This window comes from Panthera uncia (assembly GCF_023721935.1).
Source record: "Panthera uncia isolate 11264 chromosome D3 unlocalized genomic scaffold, Puncia_PCG_1.0 HiC_scaffold_8, whole genome shotgun sequence".
NCBI lineage: Eukaryota > Metazoa > Chordata > Mammalia > Carnivora > Felidae > Panthera > Panthera uncia.
In genome coordinates this window covers 85499550-85522386 of record NW_026057586.1, presented here as the reverse complement: position 1 = coordinate 85522386, position 22837 = coordinate 85499550, and the positions used below count along the sequence as shown (strand labels likewise).

Here is a 22837-nt window from a genome sequence, read left to right as displayed (position 1 = left end):
TGGCTACTCTCCCTGAAAGGTATTCCATTCCTACAAATCAGACACTGACAGGCTGAAATAAGTCCAACAGCCACAAGTCCCTTGCAAAAACAAAAAGCAAAAAACCTAACTTGTGAGGAGATCCTGAACAATTTGCCCAAACTCTTAGAAAAAGTAATTTCAGTTCTTTCCAGTTATTGTCTTCGAACAGTTCTGAACTTAAAATATGATCTGAAGACTCTTGGGGGTTCCAAAACCCGTACAAAACAAGATCAAAATGATTTTCAGAATAACACTAAGACACTGTTTGCTTTTTTCACTGTGTTGAGATTTGCACTGAGGATCAAAAGCACTCGCTGGTAAAACTGTGGATTCCCCAGGCACCTCCTATGAAATCCTAAGGCAGAGACACCAAACAGTGCCAGTAGTCGATTGCATTCTTCACCTCCATGCACCAAGAGTTATGAATTTTTTTTTTCACTTAAGAATACCTTTGAAAAAGCAATAAAAATTATTTTATTAAATCTAGACCTATTGATTATACTTAAATATATTATTAGCTTTATTACACCTGCATTAAATATATACAAATATATTTCTAAATTCTCTATTTTTCATATTCCACGTTTAAAATGGGAAGTATACCAGCTTGCTTAGCACAGTGCAACAGCTGCCTCGAGGAAAAGCACTTGCACAACTGAGTTGCAAGCCCAACTAGCCCCTTTCTCGACACAACATCATCTTTCACATGAAAGAATGACAAACTGGTTATGCAGACCTGGGTGCTGCGCAGACACTTCATTGAACAGGAAATACCTGATGGTATGTGTTGCCAAGGGTCAAACTCAAACTTTCAGGTGAAAACTGGGACTTTAGGAAAGTGGTGCCTGCCCCCATGAGCTCTACAGCTTTCCAATATTTGAAGGCTCTTCCAGTGAGACTGACAGTGATCCTTTTTAAACATGATTTTTTTTATTACATACAATGAAATGTGTGAACATTTGCAAGATCCACATAACTCGGTGGAACAGTATTTTTCAAATGAGCAACGTGTGAGTGAATAAAATCATCACGGGTAAAAGATCTGTTCAAAGTACAAGAGAGACCAATGGGTTTTGCTACACTAAGATACAAAAAGTTCACGGATTCGGTTTCAGATTCACACTGCAGCTAACCTTTACGAGCTTACCACTTGTCAAGTTTTACTGCTATATCACAAATGAACTCACAGTTAACTGAAAAGGCTACTAAAAAAAAAAAAAAAATCCCTTTTCCAACTATATCATCTGTGTGAGGCCGGATGTCTTCATCTACTTCAACCAAAACAACAAACTCAGAGACTGAACATAGGAGATGTCTTTTGTTTAAGCCTCATACATTCAAGGACATTTGTGAAAATGTAAACACTGTCATTCTTCCTACTAAATGTTTTTTTGGAAAATAGCTGTTTTTCATAAAAATGTCATTTGTGTTAACACAAAATGGGTTTATCCTTATTTTTAAATAAATTAGTTACATATTTTTGTAAAATTTTGGTTTCAATTTCTATTTATGCTAAATGTCAATGCGCATAACCCACATAAACAGAAAGCTCTTTGGGGTCCTTAATAACACTTTTTAAAGCATTAAAAGGACCCAGAGACCAAAATGCAGTTGAGATTCCATGTTAAACACTTAAAGTTTAGAAGTATGTGAACAAACGGTAAGATGAACACTTACTTGTGGTTAGTAATTTGTCATCAGCCATTACTATTATTGAAGAAAAACGCCCCCCCCCCCCCGTTCCTCCACAATAATTCCCAAGTTTTATACAAGAGAAATGAAAGATGAACATCACAGGAAACAACTCTCTACCCAGAGTGGTGTTCTATAGAGGATTCGGAAATTATCCCTTTAGGCAGCAATCCACTAATGTGTTCTTGTAAGACCTTGATTTCCAGGGCCAAGGCCATACAATTCTATCACACTGTTCCCCCTGGACATAATGGATGCCTCTGTTCACAGAGAGAGAACACGAAACCTGTCTCTAGCTTGGTTAGGAACTCCTCTTCCTCACAAATTATCAGGAAGTACCAGAAATCAAGTCAATCAGATATTAATTTGGCAGTGGTACAACTCCAAGGGAAGAGAGAGCTCTGCTTAACCTTTTTCTACAGGCTTTGGCGCACAAAACAAACGAAAAGGCCATTTAGGTCCCTGGTGCCTTTATGCTGCCAAGTAACAGGGCTAAGAGATTATTTGTTCTGTTCAAGGCCAGGGACTCTGGGCACACAACAGAAGCGGCATCTACCTCCTCACTACTCTATTATACCTTCTGGAAATTCCAGTGTAAAATACACTAATGGGGTATAGGAAGACTTAGCTACTCACCAGTTGACTTCCCTTCCTTAGCTATCTGTCTTAGAATAACTCAGCTATGGCAGGCCCTTAGAACTCATCGATTAAGACTCTGGGGAATGCCAATCCCGTTCTATTCTGCTTTACCATCACCATCAGCGCCGGAAGAGAAGATACGAGGGGCTTGGAAGATACCACTCTGGCCGCCCAGGGCAGGCTCATGGTCCCAAATGGGCCCCCCACATACCCACATTTACGAGTACCCCACTCTTCCAGATACCAGAGCTGCTTTTCCTCATCAGAGTCCCTCCACATGGGCCCTGGGCCACCTCGGCGGTAACCAGGCACAGTAAAACCCCACCTTGTAAGGTGTCAACCCTCTCACCCGAGCGGTTGGCACCCAGAAAGCCTCTGAGGAAGGATCCACCTGGCTCCCTGAATTCTAAAGCGGCCGCCAAGGCCTCTGGCTGCTCTACTTCTCACACTTCTTCATCTGCCCAGGCTGGTAACACCCCAGAAGGCCCAGCTGCCAGGTCACGTCTCTGAGATGTGCTTCTCACTCCCAAAAGCGAACACAGGCTCCCTCAGCTTCCTAGGCTAACTTCAGTAACCGGAAGTTGTAGGTGGCCAAAGCCGAGAGGGGAAATTTCACTCACAGTGGTGCAAGCGCGCACCTCTAACTCCTGGCTCTAAATCTCTCGTGGCCGAAGCCCTCCACATCAGAATGCCCGGCCAGCCTCAGAACACATTCCAGATTTCTATTCACCCAAAGGCCTGCTGAGATACTTAGGCACAGCACCTAGCCGCTAGAGCACCATGCACTTCTGAAAACTGGAATGACCTCAAATCAAGGCTCCTCAAATAGTTCATCAGCCTCTGGCCACTGGTTGCCATTGTGTAACATCTTAGTAACAGCCTGGCCAGTATTCAAATACCCCTTTACCTGGTGCTCAAGTAGCAGGTAGCATTTCCAAAATATGCTACTGATAATCATTTACCTCAATAATTTACAGGATAATTCCCCCCCCAAGGACACTGCGGTCAACTTTTTAAGCTGGCCAAAGGCAGTTCTGGTTCCGGGCAGGACTTGCCAACCAAACTTATGTCAGCCAGGGTCTATGCTTCTCCTTTCCGGAACCAGGTCAAACTGTATTACAGAAAGTCTTACAGACAGTGGCAGAATTTATGTCACTTTTGATGCCTTCCTCTCCACTTCCCTGCTACCAGTTGGCTAGAAAAGACTCCAATCCAGTATGACTGCTGGGCACTGAGAGAGCCCCTTGACTATGATCCTCTCAGCTACTCATCCAGGATCTCCTGGGGAGGCCACCCTGTCCCCTTGACCACTTTCCTTACTTGCGGTCCCGAGAATGTCAGCTCCTCAGTTCCTTCTCCCCTCTTCTCTCCTAGCCCCTTATTCCTGCCTACCCTTCTGTAAGCCCCACACCCCAGAAGTCCCAGGTTCCCTGACCCCTCCCCTCACAAAGTTCAGCAGCTAATGATTTGGGCTCTCTGTTTTAACGAGATACAGGGAAGAGAACTGTTTTTACTCGGTCCCCAGGACAACCGCTTTTTGCAGGACCTGGTCTAATGACTCCTAGCGGAGAGAAGATAAAAGACAAAAGAAGCCACGTGTGACTTTTCTTTAACTGGAAAAGTACCACAGGGACTATGAAATTAGGTCCAAAGAAGGGCACCGAGAACTATGGAGGAAATGATGCCGGGTCTGCTTCTGAGGAGGAGGGTTACGTATGTCATTAAGGTGATAAAGGATGACACGGGTGCACATTCCCGGCTCCCCTTCAGCCACAAAAGTCCTCCCACAAAAATGACCTATGGAATGACACGGCTGGGTGGAGGCCCTGGCTCTGCCCCTTGCTATGTGATCATGTCCGATCTCAGACCGATCTGTAAAAAATACAAATAATAATGTCTACAACACTTTGCTGTGATAATTAAAGAAGATAATAAACGTGAAAGTACTTATCAAAGTGCCCACAGCACTGCTGAGGCTAAATAAATATGAGTTTCCTTATTTCCCCTATTTTTAATTAGTGCATGACACATTCGTTCCCTTGCCAAGAACATCATTTCACAGGCAGAGGCTTCCTGAGACTAGAGGGCCCACCTCCCTGTAATTAGGATTCCTCCTGTGTTCAAAGTCAAGCACTGCTCTCTTACCTCCGTGTCTGCCTCCTGCACCTCCCTGTTTCCTCCCAGCAGCTCTTCCCTCTTGGCCCTCGACTCATAAGACGGTTTTAAAACACATCTGACTTTAGTGACATTTCTCACAGTGTGGACGCATTCTTCCTGTTCTCCGACTCTGCACACAGAAACGCCAGAGTAATGGGACAGAATGCGATTTGCTTCCACGATGGCCCCTATGGAATACCACGTACATAGCATAAGTTTATCTTATCCATCTAGTCAATGTGTAACATATATGTGCATTAAGATCATACGGTTTGGTGGGTAGAACACTGGACTTGCAGGTAAGTCCGAAGTTCCAGTTCTTAATTGGACACTAACCAGCAGCGTGACCATAGGTCCTCTGGCCTCACAGGCTTCAGCAGACTCATCGGTAAAGTGTTAGCCATGTGGATGCTCCCTCTTCACCATCAAATGGTGGGGGTTACGCGCTATTCTCAGGGAGGAGGGCACTAATAGGGGCACCTAAGGAAAGTGCTGTCTTTCCAGGACACAATGAGAACGTCTACTCTAAGTCCCGCAGAAGGTCAGCACAGGTACTCCCACCGGACTCCTCTGCCCCTCCCTGCCCCTCTCCTTTGGCTGCTTCTGATGGATCGGTCTTCCTCGAGGGTCCAGTCCTTCACAGCCAGCCAGGAATGACGCCGGCCCTGAGGGCAAGCAGCAGCTGCCAGGCAGGAAAGTAGGCACAGAAGGCTCAGAAGGCTCGCGTGGGATGAGCTCGAATGCTCAGTGAGGATGAGTCCCTTTATTAAAACTTGCTTCCCCCCTGCCCTGTTGGAGTAGTAAGACCCAAAGGGACCAAATCCACATTCAGGCCCTGGAGAAAAAGGAACACAGACCAGGAAGCTCAAGCCCCCCTCGGGCAGAGGCAAGGAAATGCCTGCAGGCCGCAGGGGGCCCAGCCGAGGCAACCAAACGAAGGACAAGGACACATGCGGCCCGAGAGGCTGCAAAAGGAATAAAACGTGGGTTTCGGCAGGACTGTCCCTGGTGACACCGGGAGTGGGAGTGTCACCGTCGCTTGGCAGAGTTAGGGATGTGGGATTCTAGCTATTTTTTTAAGTGCATTTTTTTTATTGTGGCAAAAAACACACAACAAAATTTACCACCTTAACCACTTCCAAGTGGACAGCTGAGCAGCATTAAGTATATTCACATGATCGCAAATCAGGTCTCGGGACATTACAAACTGGAGCCTTGTTCCCCACCCCCCGAAAAGCAATCCTCTCCCGTCTCACATACCTAAGCAACCACCAGTCTACTTTCCGTCTCTCTGAGCCGGACCGCTGTAGAAATCCCAGATTCTGGCTCTTTTCAGACCTGAGTCACAACCCGTAACTTGCATTATCTGGCAAGCCAAAGTAACCACTTCGGGGGAAATCAGATTTATAAAGCAGGCTCACTGAGGAAGCATAAAGCACAAGCGCAGCTGACTTCTTACAGCTACAGAATCATACAAAAATAACAAGAACCCTAAAACGGGATGAGAGCTGGCAATCAGAATTCGGATGAGCATGGACAGAAATCCCCAACAGGGCCAGGGAATGGTTACAACAAACAAAGCAGAACTTCGTGGTGTTGAGGCTTTTTTACTTGGTGGGACTGGCCCTGGTGGGCAGTCAGCGTTACTTCTGCAAACGTGTGCCATTAAAGATGAACGCCAAATTTAGCCAGTGGCCTCAAGCGAACACACCTTTGGGTTCTCCAGAGAAACATGCACAGGACTCAACTAGAAAGGCCAAACACACGAACACTTGGTCATCAGCTAGGCCTGTGACCCTCCTTCCTGCTGCAGCACTCCACAGGCTAGATCCCAAGGAGGGCTCCTTCTCCCTACATTAGGGGTAACCCTCAACTTCAGACCGAAGTAAGTACCGGCACGTAGGAGAAACCAGTAAGATACTAGACCCGTATCTTGGGTCTTACCACCTGTAATAAAGAAGGCTGGCCGGGGGTAGCCCAGGCAGCACAGGAACACCGAGCCAGTAAGAGCTGAGACAAAGAACATCAACCACTCTACCAGGCTTCCACACAGGGCAGTTGCCTCAAAGTCAACTGAGCACGTGGGGAAAGAGAAGAGGGAGAGGTGGGTGGGCCCTTCCAGGCAGGAGCGGCCCCAGCCTTACCACTCAGGACAAGTTAGGTCAGGAAAGAAAAATACCACCCGTTATCTATGGGCTTAACCTTCTAACTGGGCACAATAACTAGGCCCACTGGGATAGAGACCACTGAAGTGCCCTTACCTGATCAAGTCGATTCTCTTCCTGTGGTAGAGAAATAAGGCCACGGGTGGGAGAAGCCCAGAAGCTGGGAAGCCAGCCTCAAGCCGCAGCAGAAGACAAGCAACCGTACGGCCTCACCCTCGGTGTCCCGAGGCCAACAGCTATCGACAAGGGTTCTCCCTTCTCTTGCTTCCCAGCTGTGCGTGGAAGCAACGAAAAAGTTTATTACGTATGTGAACCACAGAGATCCAGACTGCACGTTCCACTGGACTATTCCGGCTTTCAGCAGTGACCAAATAAAGATGAACAAATACCTATCCTCATCTTGAGCTGAAGTGGGGGTCGGGGTCGGGGGCAGGGGAGGGGAGCGATCATTAAAAAAAATTATCACAGAAGTGAAGGAAAAAAATAAAGGAAAAAATGCTTAGCTGGAAACACAATGGCTCTCAGAATCAAGTTTGCGCAGACACGGATATAAAACCATAATCCCAGGGTGAGAAGGCTTTCAGAAAATCATATTTCAGGAGAAGGGTGTTGTTGTTCAGGCTTTGGGGAAAACGCCAGAAACTCACGAAGTAACAAACTCCACTTAAAAACAGGTAGTACCTGGGGCGCCTGGGTGGCGCAGTCGGTTAAGCGTCCGACTTCAGCCAGGTCACGATCTCGCGGTCCGTGAGTTCGAGCCCCGCGTCAGGCTCTGGGCTGATGGCTCGGAGCCTGGAGCCTGGAGCCTGTTTCCGATTCTGTGTCTCCCTCTCTCTCTGCCCCTCCCCCGTTCATGCTCTGTCTCTCTCTGTCCCAAAAATAAATAAAAAACGTTGGGAACAAAAAAAAAAAAAAAAAAAAAAAAACAGGTAGTACCTCCTCAGTGAAGGCAGGAGCAGTGGGGGAGAAAAACAAGATGGCATCAGATTTCTGGTGCAGAGGCCTCCCAAGAGAATGGGGGAGAGTGGCACGGCAGAGTGAGATTTACTAACCAATGGTTCACATGAAAAGAAGTCACACCCCAGAGGGACAAAGAACTCGGACGGGTCAAAGGTGTTTCTACGGTCTTTAGAACTAAGGAAGGTGTTCAAGGTCTAGGGAACGCAAAGCCAGACAGAGAGGCAAGAGTTTAGTGAAAACCAAGGAGGCCGGCAGATCTTCCTCCTCACTGAGCCCAAAGGGCACATGCTTCGAAAAAACTCCAGAGACAGCTTTGGTTTGGAAAAGCTTGAGGGGGATTTTCCAGCTAGGAAAAATGGTGAAACAAGGGGAAAACGTGCCACAGTGACAAGAGTAAAAACCCCAAGACACTCCAGAAGAGGAGACAGTGGAGGGCCCACAGTGGATGGCTCAAGAGCCACCAAAGCCTTAGGATCCTGCTGGGTTGGAGAAAGGCAAAAGAAAAGTAGAAGGTCCGTATTATGGAAAATTTAGGATCACAAAGTTTTTTTTAAGAACTGGCTCAGAGTACAGAGTTCCCATATTACGTATGGAATTTATATACATGGGATTCGAGCACATAGGATCAAAGAGAAGCTGGGAAAACCTGAGAAACCCTAGAAAGGAAAGTCCAGACAGTCTGTACAAGTTCACTCCAAGATGCTATAGTTAGCCTCCTGACGGGAATTTATCCAAACTGAATTTTAGGTTCACAGAGACTGGAGACTGGATGTGAGGGACTGGAAGGGCTGGAACCTTAGTGGGTCTAAAATCGGCACTGGCTTTTCACCGTTCTGCAGACAGGGGAGCACTGAAGGGGCACAGACTGGAGCCAGGTTGAGCAGGCTGGTGCCCTGGCTTTACCACACGCTAGCTGTGGGACCTTCACCTAAGAGGTAAAGAATGCAATCAGTAGAGATAATAAAGGCAGCTGACCTTGTAAGGTAATCTTATGAGGTAGTTTAAGAACTAAATATGTTAACGCATAAGTACGGAGAAAAGTACCTGGAAATTTTTAAGGGCCCACCAAAGATCAACTGTTACTATTGTTATTTTATTTGTCCCACCTACTGCCCACCCCCAAGACTCTGTAACTGCTGAGAGCAGTCTGGGTGTAGACTTCAGTGTGGGGAACATCACTTTCGCTTCGGAACTCTGATGACGTATTAAGGCACTTAGGTATCAAACTGCTGCCTTGTTGACATTCAGATGCAACACTCAGTTCTAAATCTCATGCATGTGGGGATGGTGCTAAATTACTGTATGTCTCCATAGCTCCCCAGATCCTTGGGGGAAAGGAAATATGTGAAGACATGAGGTTAGAATTACCAACTCTGCTAACAGCTATCTGAAGTAGCTGTATCAATTTCAGCAGAAATCACTAACAGGAGAAACAAAATCCTGCAGATGACCCTGAGTGACCCTGTAATGTCGAAGACTGAAAAAAAGAGGAAGAAAATGGGAAAGTGAAAATGTTTTCAATACATTTAGGGATTTTAGTTTTTCTATGGGAACAAAGGGTGACTTAGAACAAAGGCTGTTAACAGGGCTTTGAAGGGCAGGAATACATTCGGGAGAATTTCAAATTGTTTTGGGATTAGGCCAGGTTTTTCTTCCTTACTGAACTACACATGCCAATCATGGGGCCTACGAGCCTACAAATTCTGCTAATGGGAAGGGCCTCAGCTTTAAGGGAAGGCCCAGGCTGCCATGGACCACAGGACAACTCCTCTTCACCTCACCATGGCTTCTAAACCGAGTGCAGACACCTGACCCAAGAGCTTAACAGTGACCTCTGATGTGGCTTATAACAACAAAAGCAACAACAAAGTCTGATTCCAACCTCTCTCTTTCTCAGGAAGCTAACTACTGAGAATGAGGTGATTAGCCGGGAGAGATCCATGTGAAAGGTCACGATGTACAAAGGACCTAGAGAAGCTATGAGGATCACAGCAAACCAAAGTCAGGAGGAAAGAGAATCTCTATAAGGCAGAGAAAAGACAGACGCGGAAAGGAAAAAGAATAAGCCAGAGGCAGCAAGAGGAAAAAGACACAAAAGCAAAGAGAGCCGCCCTGCGAGACTCTACTGTCCATGGAAAGACTGTGGCTCATCTCCAGCTGCCTGAGCTCCTGAGGTTTCTCTGGTCCCGGTGCATCCTTGCACCACATTTTGCAAAAGGGTCTGAGTAGCTCTCTGCTCCTTACAACAAAAAACAGCTAACTTGAAACAGTTACTTCAGCTCCCCTGAGGATGGCGTTTGCCCAGGAGGCAGTTTGGTGCCTCCAACAGATTCCTGGCAGGTCCACCCTGTCAGACGTGCCCAGACATCCCAGCAGAACAGGGGTGGCTCAGCCCTTAGGCACCCTCAGCACAGTCCCAGGGCCTATGAGCATCTCAAGGGCCTATGAAAATGCCAAGACCTGAGAAAAACATTTATTGCATGCGAAATATGAGAAAAAATCATAACATCAGAGTCAATCAATGTTTAATGTCCATCCACTACTAGTCAAACGAAGCTTAACACACAGCTTTTGCCTATGCTAATTTCATGTGGGACGTGGGTACACTTTTAATGTCGGCTCCATGACATGGTAAAGGCCGCTGGAAAGAAGTGCAGGGAGGCCTTCCAAGGTCTACAAGCCAGTCCCCCAGCAGTAGACACGTCTGGGCTGAAGGTGGCACCTGCCCAACCGACCCCTTGGATACGCTGATGCGAAGTATCATGCCTTGCCACTCAAAACTGAGCACTCTAAGTTAGAAATCGACCCCTACCTCCCAAATGTAAACATACTATCAGCTCAGCACTGCTGGTAGTAGGAGTCTATTATCTTTTCTTAATGATGTATTTCACAAAACTGAAGCCAAACAACCTCCATTAGCCATCCTACTGGTTTTTCCAAAATGAAGGAAAAAACGTTATACCTGACTGCAAATGGTCCTGCACATTTAAAGGATTTAACTGTTGACACTTTTCGGAATAATACATAAAAACTTAGTCACGTTTACTCTGCTTTCCCTGTGCAAGAGCCCCCTCAAATGTCACGAATAGACCTAAACATTCTCTTCCATTTAGTCAGATTCTCAATTTGTTCTCAAATCTATTTTTCTAACAGGAGGTGGCACAGAAGTTACACAAAATTTCAATCTTATGAAAGCAAAAAAGCCAACGTGAGACTTCTCCAGGCATTGTGCCCGTGGCTGTAACCGGCCACACACAGACAAGCCCCCGTCTGCCCTCCGGAGCGCCTCGGCCCGCCTCACTGTGGCCAACTGGCTCTCGTCACTTTCGGTGCCCCACCTCCCCACACCCCCACACCTCCGTCTCTACTCCCACGCACCCTCTCCCTCTCCACCCACACCCTCGGACTACACCACTTCCGCAAGACCGCTCTCAAAGCGGCGGTCTCCTTGTAAGGCCGCCAGGCCATTCCTCACAGTTCACGGATTCCCGGCTCCTACAAGTCTTCGTGGTCAATTCTGGCACTTGTTCACCTCCCCGCAGCCCTGCTGAGGGCACAGACCGGTTCTTTCAGTGCTGGGGCTAAACACAAGTATCCTCCAAAGGTGTGTCCGGACTATTCTTTAGCTCAACCACTGGCCTGGCTTCAATGAGAACCATCTCTGTGACAATTCCACCTTCTCTTGTAACCAGTCTCATCTTCTTACTTTTATTTCCCACTGCCTACACGAGTATTTCCCTATCTTCCCACAATGAACTGAAAATCATTCGCCATCTTCCAAGTCCCTGTCAAAGACAACATTCTCCCTCAACAACACCCCAGACTAGTCACTCTAAAGCCAGCTCTCTTCTCCTCCTCCCAATCCCCACACGTCTTTCAACTCTGTCTTCCCTCCGCTTGTTTTTCCTTCAGCATTTAAATGCAATGCAAGTTTCTTCTATCATAAGGAAAACCAGTATTTAATCCTATCCCTTCTTTAGCTGCCATACCTTCTCTCTCTCTCCTCCATTTCCCTATAGAGGCTCTTAAAAACTTATTTTCCTGATTTCTACAGCTTTACTTCCCATTCATTCCCCAACCACCACCACATGACTCAAGTTCCTCTTGGCCAAACCCAAGGGCATCTGTAATTCTTTATCTTGCCGAACACCACCAACCACATTCTCTGTCTTCTACTCTCGCCACATAACCCTCCTTCTCAGTCTGCCTGGAAAGCCTCTGTTCCTCCGTAAGTACTAGTATTCCCCTGTATTCCACCTCAGCTCTCCTCTGCTCCCGATTTACATCCACCCCAGTTCAACCATCTAGACCACTGGTTCTTGACTGGGGTAGTTTAAAAAACAAAAAACCTTTTTCGGAGTCTATGTTTTAACTGTCCATAATGCCTCAAGAGGGCACTCAAACACCTGCTCGGAAACCTTCATGGATACTTACACTAAGGTATTAGAACCTGAAGTGAATTTCACAGTAAATTACTACCTAACTAGATGCCAAGCATCATATAGATTTGTACAACCTGCAAGTTTCCTGATTCTAATTGTGAGTCTGGGGGCTTATCACAAGGTCCTAATCCTTTCATAACATAGCTGGTTAACAGGGAAACCTGACACATTTGCTAGCCGATGCCAAGTACTATGAATCCGTGAAATATTCGTAAATCCTATCGAGCTTAATCCCACGTGTTTGAAATGGACACCTAAAAATAATTTTGAAAGCCAGAGGGACATCAATGGAGTTTACTCACAGAAAAAAAAAAAGGTTCAGATTATTTCTATGAACAGTTTTATCATTTACCTAAGAGGCAGAATTTATCATTTTTGGGAGAGAGGTTTGCTCTGCCTACAACAAGGGCCAAAAGATCTGTCACGATACCATGGAAGGCACTGCAAAATAAGATGTGGAAATAAGCTATGATTATTTTATGAACTTGTGGGATATGAAAAATAAATGAGCTCTAGAATAGCTTTACTGAATTTCTTATAACGTTATCAGCTGACACAAGAGACACTGCAAAATCCAGAGTTAGAATAAAGGTATAGAAATGCTTTAGCGTTAGAAAAGCAACACAAATTAGTGCTTTTTAAAATAAGCTTTCAATGCTGCTGATACAACTCCAAAGTTAAATGTCATTTTTTAAGACTCTCTCTTCCTCCAATTTCTGTACAAATGATCACGGACCACAGCCACTGGTTATCCATCTTGTAAGTATTCTTCCAGGACTAGCTGTGGTAATTCTTTAAACCTCGGCTATATGACTTCAATTTGCCAAACCCAGTTTCACTCCTTTCCCCTTCATAACACCTTGGAGCCACGTACGACGACCGCTCTCACACATCCCTGGAACTTCCTCCTCAGCTGCCAGGACTCTGCTCTCTCACGAGCACCCCCGCACCCGCTGCCCAACCAGCCCCCCAGGCTCAGGCACGCAGCGAGGCAGATCTCCCCTGGGCCCGCAACGGTGCAATGAAGCCCTGGAATCTCTTCCCTGACCATTTAGAATTGGGAGGCGGAAAGGCAGGGTCTATGAAGCCAACTGGCAGGGGTTACAGACTCAGGACAAAGGCAGAGAGACAGTAGCCGCGCTGACTCCCGTCGACTTTCCAAACACTGGTGGGCCCCAGCTGAAGAAACCACCTTGGATCCCATGGAGGCCTCCTCAGAAATCCACCGTCAATTAAGCCATTTCAATGGGTTTATTGGGTTGATTTCTTTCAACCACCAAATGGTCTCTAAGACATCCTCCTTCCTCTCCAATAAATTCTTTTGCAGGCACATTCTCCCTTACCTTTTCCTTTAATGTGCCCATGCTGCGGCTCGGCTTTGAGCTTCTTCTCATTCTGCCCCACGTGTTCTCACCCATCCAGTGGCTTCCATACCAGCCACATGGCAAGCACACCGTGAGTGATTCTCAGATCTCTTTCTACACTTCTGCTGTAGACTAAATGTTTGTGCCCCCCCCCCCCCCCCCCCCCACCAAATTCGTATCTTGAAACTCAATACCCAACGTGATAGTATTAGGGGTGAGGCCTCTGGAAGGTGACTGGGTCATGAGGGTGGGGCCCTCAGGAGATTACTCCCCTTTTATAAAAGAGACCCCAGAAAGCTCCCTTACCTCCTCTGCCGTGCAAGGACACAGGGAGAAGATGACCACCTATGAATGAGGAAGCGGGCCTCAGCAGACACTGAATCTGCCAGACCTTGATCTTGGACTTCCGCTTCCAGAACTGAGAGAAATGAACGTCTACTGTTTTATCCACCCGATCTATGGTGGTTGTTATAGGAGCCCCAATGGACTGCAACAACTCCTAATGGTGAGGTGGGCACTGCCAGGCGGATGCAGACACAGGGCACTACCCTGCCCAAGTCCCGGCCTGTCCCTATGCGGAAGGGACCAGTTTGTCAACATCGACAGAAAATCACTCCAAGTAGTCAGGAGTACCAACAGGAGCACCAACACTCTTCAGAGAAACCACCACCGGCTCAGAGAGGCAGAGTCTAGTCCAAAAGACAACTACAATATTATCCAAAGTTAGCGTCATGCAGTCTTAAATAACTCCACGTAAAAGGTATCAACCGTCCAGTCTTAAGCTAGACAGACATTCCTTAATCTTAAACAACTTATAAATGTAGAATTATACTCCAAGAAAAACCTGCCACATAAACACTGATTTTAGTAACAGACTTGTGCACGGTGCCCACTCACTCCTATAACAAAGAGTACATCGGCAGCATAAAAGCATCTTCAGAAGAACTACACGTCTGTCCTGTAAGCCTTCTACACTCAGCACGTCCAAAACTCAATCTGTCATCTCCTCACCAAAGCAACTGCATTCTCAACTACAGGAAATGGGCCCACCAGCCCCTCAGCTGCCCGAGCCAGAAACCTGGTTATCAGCCACCCTCCTTCCTCTCATGAAGTCCTGTCCACTCGATCTCCTCTCTACCTCCTGAATATATTCCCCATTCCACCTATGCCGTCTCGGCTGTATTTGTGCCACGGTCATCTTCTCCTACAAAAAGCCTCCAGTCTTGCCTCCTTCTAATCCATTGTCCATCACAAGGTAATCTTTCTAAGGTGTAAAATTGAGGGTGGGGGTGCTGCCTGGTGGCTCAGTCAGTTGAGCGTCTGACTTGATTCTGGCTCGGGTCAGCATCTCCCAGTCCTAAGATCAAGCCCCACATCGGGCTCCATGCTGGACGTGAGGCCTGCTTAGGATTCCTTCTCTCTCCCTCTGCCCCTCCCCTGCTCACATGTGCGTGTACACACTGCCTCTCTCAAAAAGTAAATAAAATAAAATAAAATAAAATAAAATGTGTAAAATGGGTTGCTAGTACCCTGCTTAAAGTTCTTCAAAGGGCCCCAGTAACTTTCAGCGTAATTTCCAAATTTATTCGTAAGGTTTTTAAACTTTGAACAACGTCAGCTCCTACTTACCTCTTGGTTCGTCTCTCACCGCTGCCCACTCCAATTCTGGTTCCCCTCACACCAAGTCTCTTCAAACTCCTCAGGCCTTGTTTGCTACTATGCCTTGACTACTACCCTCTTCTCCCCACACTTCTTACCTCCAGGCCGTAACACTAGCTGTTCCCTTCATTTACCTTCGAGCTCACCTTAGACATCACTTTTCCTAGGAAGCAGTGGATTATGTGCGATGTCTTCCCATGTGCTCCCAGAGCCCTTCCATGTCCTGTAATCTATCTCCTCTTACCACACTTGAATTTGTCCACTAAAGCACATGTTACTCCACATCCACACTACCCACTGCAGGGCCACAATTACACTTGATAAGGGGATGAATCCATGTGCCTTGATGGTGACCTTTGCAGCCTCACGCATAACGCATCTCCCCCCTCCCCCGCGCCGGTACCCAGGGCTCCACTCTGCTGACCCGTTCACAGGCCCTGCACAATAGCCATGCTCTTGGTGCTTCTGCCTATGGTCCAGCTGGCTGGACCTCCTCATCCTGAAAGACTCCATTAAATGCAACTTGCTCTGTGACCGGATCCGTGTGTTTGAAACACAGCGAGTTAACATGAAAAGAAATCCCGTGGCCCATGTTTAAGTTTCTGAATTTATTCTACAGATATAAAATTAGAAATGAGATCTATTTTTATTGTGCAAATTATATTGCTAGAAGCAATTTTCCTCCAAATGCCGAAAGCAACAAAATTCATTCAAATTTATTCCAAACGCATCACTCAAAAATGTTCAGATATTAGTTTTTAGAGTACATTTTAGAGTATGCTTTAATATAGGATAGGGCTTACCTGTTTCTAAAAATGCACATACCTATTAACCATACAACTAACATATGTCCCGTATATAAAGTACTTTTAAAAAGTAAATATTCCATTATAAATCTAATAAATATAAACTTGGAAAATATAAGTAAAAAATTTTAAATCACCCAACATCCTACCACCTAAAGTCCATCATTTTTAAGATTTTCATCTAATTTCTTTTAGACATCTTTCTATCATAGGTTTTTGAGGAGGGTTGTTGGGATTTTTTATTAAGAGTACGAATCATGTCATGTATGCAATTTTGTATCCTGCTTTTCTCCCACTTAACACTGTCACAGGCATTTTAATACTCATACATTGTCCACTGGATGTACCACAACTTAATCATTCTGCAAATGCACCCTAAATAATAATTCTATGACACACATCTTTTGTTCTCTATCTAAAAATATGCCCTTGGGGCGCCTGGGTGGCGCAGTCGGTTAAGCGTCCGACTTCAGCCAGGTCACGATCTCGCGGTCCGTGAGTTTGAGCCCCGCGTCAGGCTCTGGGCTGATGGCTCGGAGCCTGGAGCCTGTTTCCGATTCTATGTCTCCCTCTCTCTCTGCCCCTCCCCCATTCATGCTCTGTCTCTCTCTGTCCCAAAAATAAAAAAAAATAAAAAAAATTAAAAAAATAAAAAAAAATAAAATAAAATAAAAATATGCCCTTGACGGTTCTTATATCAAGGAATATGAATACTCTGAAGGCTTTGATACATATAGCCATTGTAACATAATAGGACACTTTCACCGCATCCTAAGTACTAGGTATTGTAATTTCTTAGTCTAAATTTAGGCCTTCGTTAAATTGTAAGTGAGAAACTGTAACATCCTAATTACAAAAGTAAATACTCATTATAAAAAAAATTCAAACAATGCAAACACATGTGAAATAAAAAAAGTCTCTCCTCTGCTTTTCCCTCAAAAGTAGTCACAGTTAAATATATTTTCCATGTATCCTTCTAGACCTTTTTCTGTTTTTATTTAGAACACACACACGTATGAATATATTTTGTTACCTTACCAAAAAATGGAATTAAATTTGCCTTTTTGGCTCAATAATATATCCTAGGCATCCACCCAGGCTATGTCAATGCATACAAACCTACCTCTCTTTTTAAAAGTTACAGAACGTTCCATAGTATAGAGGCACCAAAATTTCCATTTTTTATTATAAATGACGCTGCAATTGACTTCGTTCATATTAACCTGTGTTCTCTTACGAGAATATTACAGATCCCTTGAGGTGTATCTGCTAGATCAAAGCATGTTTTTTTAAAATTTTTATAGCTTCTGTCAAATTGTTTTTTTAAAAAGGTAGATCCAATTTTGCATTGCCAACAAAGTATTAGGTACCTTTTTCTCCACACCTTCAAATATCTTTTTAATTTTTGCAGATTAGCCCCCAGTGGAAACAAATTTAATTGTTTCATTTTGTTTTTTAACATTTATTTATTTTTGAGAGACACAAAGAGACAGTGTGGGAACGGGTGAGGGGCAAAGAGGGATATACAGAAAACAAGCAGGCTCCAGGCTCTGAGCTGTCAGCACAGAGCCCGACGTGGACCTTGAACTCAGGAGCAGCTGAGATCATGACCTGAGCCAAAGTCGGATGCTTAACAAAGCTACCCAGGCACCCCAATCTAGTTGTTTTAATTTTCATTTCCCTAATCACAAGTGATGCTGAAATCCTTTCTCTGAGAACTATTCTATGCTCCAATCATTTAATTGTTCATTCTGTTACTCTTTACCTCTCTGTACACACTACAAGCTTTTTCCCCAGGCTATCGCCTTGTAAATGTCTTTTGTCACACACAAATATCAACTTTGATAATGATTAAATTTATTAAAATTTTCCTTACGATTTTGGGTCTTGGTCTTGCCTAAATGTCTACAAAAAACAAATCGTATCTTCTATAATACATCCTCCAACATAATTCCCTTTATTTTCTTCTAAAAACTTTACAGTTTTTTTGTTCTCGAGAGTTTTTTTTGTTTGTTTTAGAGAGAGCGCATATATGCACATACTCAAGCAGGGGAGAGAAGCAGAGATGGGGAGAGAATCCTAAGCAGGCTCCACAGTCAGCATGGAGCCCAATGCAGGATTTGATTCCACAACCCTGGGATCACAACCTGAGCCGAAACCAAGAGTTGGGATGCTCAACTGACTGAGCCACCCAAGCTCCCCTTGAATTAGTTCTTTACATAAAATTCATTTTGAATATGGGGAAGTAAAATCTTTCTTCCCAAACAGTCACGTATCCTTACACGATATAATGAACAATCATTTCCCAACTGTGTCAAAATACCAACTTTATTCTACTCTAAATTCCTATATAGAAATAGGTCCTATCACTGGATTCTACTTTGCTCTGTGTAGCAACCTGCCTATTCCTGCACTCAGCATTTATATTACTGCAGCATTACAGCATGTTTTGATATCTGGTATGGCAAATCCTCTATCACTACTTTTCCATTTAAAACATTTCTTCGCCATTCTAGAACATTTACTCCTCCAGATGAATTTTAGAAGCAATTTATCAAGTGTCCAGAAGTAATTCTCACTGGAATTTCACGTGAAACTACATTAAAATTACAGTGTAACTTCTAGAGTATTTCAGTGTTTACAATGATGCTTTCCCCTCCAATAACATGTAATGTTTGTCCGTTTATTTAGGTTAGCTTTTCAGTTGCTTAGGTAAAGATTTTTCTTCATAAAGTTTTTGTGCATTTATTTTTAAGCATCTTCTGGTTTTGTTGCTCTTGAGAATAAAATCTAACTTTTCCGTATGACTAATGACAAACTATTTGATTGTTAGTGACAGTACACATCTTTCCACATCTTTAACAAATTATCCAGTGAACTGTCTGTCCACATCCTGTAACCACTTGTGCGTGGACTTATATTATTTTCCTCATTGATCCATGTGAGTTCTTTACATGCTGAAGGTATTAAGTCTTCACTTATGTTTGTCACAAATATTTTCCTACTTTGTGGTTTGGCTTCTAATCCTAGGGTTTTGTTTTCCTTCTCTTCTTATGTAAGTTTTAAATTTTTTGTAGTCTAATCCACTGATCTTTAACTACTAACAGATCTGAGTGCCCCAGAGTTACCAGGATCTAGACCTCTTTCCCTCACACCTGCACGGCAGATATTTTCTTCACTTAGAAGATTCTAGTTCAGGGGCGCCTGGGTGGCTCAGTCGGTTACGCGGTTAAGTGTTCAACTTCAGCTCAGGTCATGATCGTGAGATCTGCTGTCGGCACACAACCAGCTTCGGATCCTCTGTCCCCACCTCCTCTCTGCCCCTCCCCTGCTCGCTATCTCTCTCTCAAAAGTAAACATTAAAAAAATCCTTGAGTCTTCAAAAAAAAAAAAAAAAAGATTCTAGTTCAAGTCTGCTTGATTGATTACAAAGTCTTTGCCCACCTCAGCATACAGAACCCTCTTTTCCAGATGTTTAATATCTACTCTCACATTTTCTTTATGATTTAGGGGGCATTCATGATGATTTATCATTTACTATACACTCCCATGTGTATTTGGGGGGTGCTGGATAGATTCCAGTGACCTGTACAGATATTATAAAGCCAGCATGACACCGTTTAGAACGTGGCTCTATAACACATTTAATATCAGAGAGAACTTGTCCCACCTCATTACTCATAATTATTCCGTCCAGTTTATCCCAAAATGGATAGTTCTATAATGTTTAAACATCACATCCAGGAATACAGCCTACTTTTTCATTTAAGACATTCTCTCATATCTTTCAGGATATTTATGGTCTCCTCTGTGTAGACTGCACTTATCTTTGTAAGGCTGTACTTACATGTTTTACGTTATTTCGTTGCATTGTGATCAGAGCCTGTTTGGGGTTTTTTGTTGTTGTTTTTTGTCTTTTCCATTTTAGTTTCTGCCCGGTTATTTTTGGTATTCAGAAAGCTATAAATTTTATATATGCATTGTGTACCCAGTCACTTCCTCAATTTTTGTCTGATAGTTTTTTGTCATTCTCATTTTTGCAGCTGATAGCATCTACAAATACTTCTTTTCATTTTGGATCCTTCCCTCACTCTTATTCCATGCATTACTGCTTTGATAAAACTTATAAACAGCTGTTAAATAATATCCTGATTTTTAATTTGACTCTAATACCTTTCTATTAAATACAATGTGGATAACTAGTTTCATTTCTATATATACTTTAGCATTAAAAAGTGCCTACTTCTTGAAAATAAGAAATAAGGATTTTTTAAATCAAACTATCTATTTGCCCATAGTTTAGTGGCCGTTTGAATTCACTGTGAACTCCAAGGGAAAGATCACCTCTCTTCCAGACAGACTTCTAAAATGGCCAGCCTCATCTCCCGGACTTCCACTCTGCCCACCACCTCCACATTCTGCATGTAGCAGCTGGAGTGGCTGTTTAAAAATGCAGATCTGATTATGTCATTCCCCTGCTTCAACCCCAACCCTTGCAACGGTTTCCCATTTCACTCAGAATCAAATAAAACATCCTTAACCTGTCCTACAAGACCCTACATGATCTGGCCCCCTGCCTAGCCACGCTTCCCCCTCACCCACCAGAATCCATCCACAAGCCATTCTTTCAGTTCCTGGAATGGGCAAAGCTCTCTCCCCCTTCAGGGCCTTCCCACATGCCATTCCCCTGCCTGGAAAATTATCCCCCACTTCACTCTACACTAACACCTACTCACCCTTCAGATCTCAGCTCAAATCTTATTTTTGCAAAGAAGTCTTTCCCGGGCCTTCTTTCCACCATCCAAAATGTGTTCCCCTTTTTGTATACACTCTCTCGTAACCGGTACTACCCAACTTTCCTGACAGGTACCACCACTGGTGATTGTACGTGCAGTTGTGTGGTTGTTTACTCTCTGGTTCCCTCCACCCCCACAGATTATAACCTCCAAGAGAACAGGAACAAATTGATTTTGCTGGCCACATTGCAAGCATTCATACGTATCTGAATGAAATAAAAATACCTACAAAACCCCTCACTGTATTTCTTGCATCTTAAAATAATACCCACCACGTCACTGAATCAATATTTAAACGGTTAAAACTCTGATACTGCCTGCAAATTCAGTTAGAATACATTTTACCCCAAGGACATAAAAGCTAACCTGAATCTGATGCCGCCACGGGAAAATACATACACAAATCTGTATCAGTAGGAAATAAGTTTTGTTTTGCGTAGTGTTGTTTGCTGATACTTTATTCACAGTCAACTAATGTATGTGTCTTATCTCTTAGAGCATGTACAACACTAGGAAAAATATGCTCTGTCAAATACTCTTCAGGCAGTCTAACAGGTTAACGGTACTTGATAAAAAAAATTACAGCAAAAATCACAAAGAGCACTCAGAGTTGGTGATCTCTGGAACAGACACAGCCGGTCAAAAAAGACGTACACCGCGTTGCAAATAAAAAAATCCTTTTGGATCACAAAAGCTAATAAAATCAGCATTTACATACCAGTTTACATCCCGCAAAGGACTTTCACACGCATCATGTCTCTGAACTGTGAGGAGCAGACCCAGCAGGTATTAGCATTTATAGAAAAGGAACCGGAGGCTTAGAGTGACTGTCCTCCTCAAGGTCACAAGACTTGAAAGTAGTAGAGTCATGATTATACTGGGGGAGGGGCCGAGGTCCCACATGTAAATTTCTTAACCAAAGAGAACTTCCATCCTAAAGGCCTCCTCTCTGTAATTAGTGCAGCTCTGTGCTCCCTTCGCTAAAATTTCATTGCACCAGAGAACCACCGCCAGAAGAGCTCTTTTAAATAAAGTTAAAATTGAAATGGCCATCAATCTGGGAAACGGCTAAATAAACTATGGTGTACCCAAACTACGGAACGTGATGCGGCAGCTCTTACAAACGACTTAACACGCCCGATGCTGAAACCGCTGAAACCGCTGAAACCGGAAGATAAAGAGTCCACCAGTCCTCGCTAAAACAAAGATAATACGAGTACACACGCGGAAACACATTTGAAAAGATCTAGAAGGATACACACCGAACATAAAAGAGTTATCATCTCTGGAGACAGGGACCGGTAGTGACCATGTCTGTGTTATTTCCATTTTTACAAAGAAAATGCATTGCTTTACTTATTTAAAAAAAAAAAAAAAATTTTTTTTAAATTTAAATTAACCTGTGGGCTAAACAGAAAGGTCACTCTTCTGCTCTAAAAGCTATGCCTCCATAAAGGAAGTAGGGGCCTCTCTAAAAGAGAAGACCAAAAAATATAAACGAAAAAAACGGTCCCATCCTGTTCAAACAAGAAACTGTCTAAACGTCACAGAACGCTCGTTTAAAAAAAAAAAAAAAAAAAGGCAGTAACTTAAAATTATTATTATTATTATTATTTTTTTTTTTTTTTTTTTTAAGTACCTGGTCTCCTTTGTTGCAGCAAGACAACCAACAAACAAACTAGCAACGGGAAAGAGTACAGAGCGGGCTCCTCCTAGAGAGATTGGAGTCGTTAGAGTTCGGCAAGGAAGGGCTCACAAAGGAGCCGAGTTTCGAGGGAAATGAGAGGTGACTTGGCAGAGAGATGCGGGCAGATGAATCCGGATGGGAAAATGTCTGGGAGGTGGAGATACGGAGTTAATCAGGAGCAGGGGCCAGTGAGCACACGGAAGTCAAGTCCTGAAAGAGGAGAGGATTCCTTTGGAGGTGGGAGCCGAGAGGGAGCTCGGCTGCGCGGCCATCCGCTTTACCTGGGTGAGAATCCGGCCCTTGTCGTGGTCAAACAATGGAGGAGGCGTCCAGCGGCAGCGGCGATCTGCGCAGGGGGCGCGAAGGCTTCCTCATCACCTGGGCGGGGGGCTCGGCCGGCTCTGCTGGGACGCAGGGCGCTCTAAAAACACACACACGCACACGCACAC

At 44.3% G+C, this 22837-nt stretch overlaps 1 long non-coding RNA gene across 5 annotated transcripts in view; it reads right to left on the bottom strand.

Annotated features, from left to right (window-relative positions):
* LOC125914261 (uncharacterized) overlaps positions 1–22837 on the bottom strand; it is a 44977-nt gene that overhangs the window by 21033 nt on the left and 1107 nt on the right. For 3 of the 5 annotated variants that reach the window (XR_007455262.1, XR_007455260.1, XR_007455261.1), the window contains exon 2: positions 22341–22809. This is a non-coding gene — a long non-coding RNA (uncharacterized LOC125914261). The remainder of the gene's footprint in view (positions 1–22340; positions 22810–22837) is intronic. The other 2 variants (XR_007455264.1, XR_007455263.1) reach the window with 1 other exon arrangement.